Here is a 2500-nt window from a genome sequence, read left to right on the forward strand (position 1 = left end):
TTCTGACGACGGAAGCTAAAGGTTGGGTCATTCAGACACCCACTGGACATCCGAGGGGTCTGTGTTGAGGAGAAGAGAGGACTGGCCGTACTGAGTGAGTTAAGGCCGTCCATAACACGACCCAGAGGCCGGCGGGATTTACAAATCGGGGGGGGGGGTGGGGGGGGGGAAATGATCATTAAAAGAAATATTAGTAACATACCCAACGCAGAATACATTCACTTTGTGGTGGAGGTGTAGTCTGTTGAATATGTTCTTTATGATTCATTAGAACAAGAATTAATGTGTGTGTTTGCAATCTAGCGGTGTAAATGACTATCAAACTTTTCCTGTGTCGGGCCTGTTTTATAACTTTGTACAACGATATACAACTGGACACTGTCAATTGACAGGTAAAGGTTGAGGACCCACCTACAACCCGACCGGCCCCGCGCAATCTAATAAAAGAATATTTAAGAAGAAGAAAAAAAAAGGGGGGGGGGGGGTCTCTGGATCCTCGCACGCTCAATGAAGTGCAGCCAACACCAAGAATTTATAAACAATACAAACCTTTATTCACTCACTCACACAGACGTACTGACAACCGAAACAGCAGTGAGGCCCTAACAACTATTTCCCTTTATCCTCCCTCCCAACCTTACTAACCCAATATTGCAAAAAGCAACAACAACAAAATCACATTCGCTCGAACACACAAACACACACACTCGCCCCTTGTATGCGCTACTCTCACACATGCACACCCATGTCTGGTTCACGTTGGTCCTGAACCCGATGGTCCATTCCACAGACAAACTGTCAAGATGCCGGCAACCACTGAGAGTCCTTGTCCCCGTGTAGACAGGCGCTGAGGTTATCCAGCAAGGCGGCAGTCTATCTCCATGCCCGGCAGGGACACTTTAGTGACAGTTTTCAGTTTCAGTTTCAGTAGCTCAAGGAGGCGTCACTGCGTTCGGACAAATCCATATACGCTACACCACATCTGCCAAGCAGATGCCTGACCAGCAGCGTAACCCAACGCGCTTAGTCAGGCCTTGAGAAAAAAAAAAAAGGTGAATAAATAGTGACAAACCCGAGGAACACTTGGGCACTAAGGAAGGCTGCAGGCGCCCAGGAAAACGGCGGAGGCTCGGGAAGGTGGGCTGCATGAATCAAGGAAGACCACGGGCACCCGGGGAACCTGCAGGCACCATCAGAACTTTCCAGAATTGTCTGACACTCTTCGAGATTAAATCCCTGGAACTGGAACGCAGTTCCAAACCTCCTGGTCGGACAAGGACCCAGGAAATGAAGCGGCACTGGAGGCCCCAAAACCAAACCGAATTGGAAAAAAAAACCTTTCAAACTCCAAAATGAATGGAGCAGGATTTGAAAAAAAAAAAAAAAAAAAAAAAACCCCTCTCCATGACTGGGTACAAATGCGTCATGAAAACATCTGATGCCCACGACATCGACAGGTGAGCTTTTTTTTCCCAACAAACCTGTAGTTCAGCTTAACGCGCAGGTATACATGCACGAGAAAGAAAAAAACAACAACCTGAGCTGACTACGAGGGAGGGAAGGAACACACATGCATGCACACACACACACACACACACACACACACACACACACACACACACACACACACACACACACACACACACACATGGAAAGAAAGAAAGGAAAAAAAAAAAAACCACACACACACACAACGAAAATCAGTGTATCAAATGCCATCTGTTCAATTTCGAGGGCAACATCCTATTACCTATACCCTTCTGTCTCTCTCTGTCCATCCAGTTCATCCTCAAAATCAGAATGTGATTTGTTTCTCTTTTTTTGGACAACTTCCTATTATCCACAGAATTAAACGAATCTAATAATCAGTTACTTAAAACAACTTTTAAAAATGCACACACACACACACACACACACGCTCACACACATACGGGAGAGAATTGATTCAGGGACTACCGACTCGGGGGGGCGGGGGGGGGGGGGGGGGCGAGTGCGAGTGTGTACTGTTGTTGTTACTGTTATTGTGTACGAGAACAATTCTTGGTTGAGCTTTTAAGAAATTACTGCAAGTATTTTTTGTTTAACATACGACTTCAGTTATGGCGAGGAAGAAAAATCGGGTGAAGAGAAGTGTATTAAACAAGGAATAAGTACTGTTACTCCCCGTAAGAATAGGGCCCGTAATTCTCTTCATAAAACAAATGTATGTAATTCAAAACACATCTGCTAACATCAAACAGGAGGAATATGGGCCTCAGACAACTAAACCAAGAGATTTCTCCTTCAGATTTTTTTTTTTTTAATTTTTTTAACACCGTTGTAAAACATGTCACTGACAGTGGTCCTCGAAACCTGGTTTGGTCATGGGGCCACTGCACTGTTGAACCTGCTGAACGTATATCCAACATTCTTTTCTGACATTTATGGGATAGGGCCTGAGTTTCGGCAAAGCTCCTTTCTGTCCACTCAGTGATGTGTCTGTTAAACACACTGATCGTTA

Source organism: Babylonia areolata, chromosome 15 (genome assembly GCF_041734735.1).
Source record: "Babylonia areolata isolate BAREFJ2019XMU chromosome 15, ASM4173473v1, whole genome shotgun sequence".
In the NCBI taxonomy this organism is placed as follows: domain Eukaryota; kingdom Metazoa; phylum Mollusca; class Gastropoda; order Neogastropoda; family Buccinidae; genus Babylonia; species Babylonia areolata.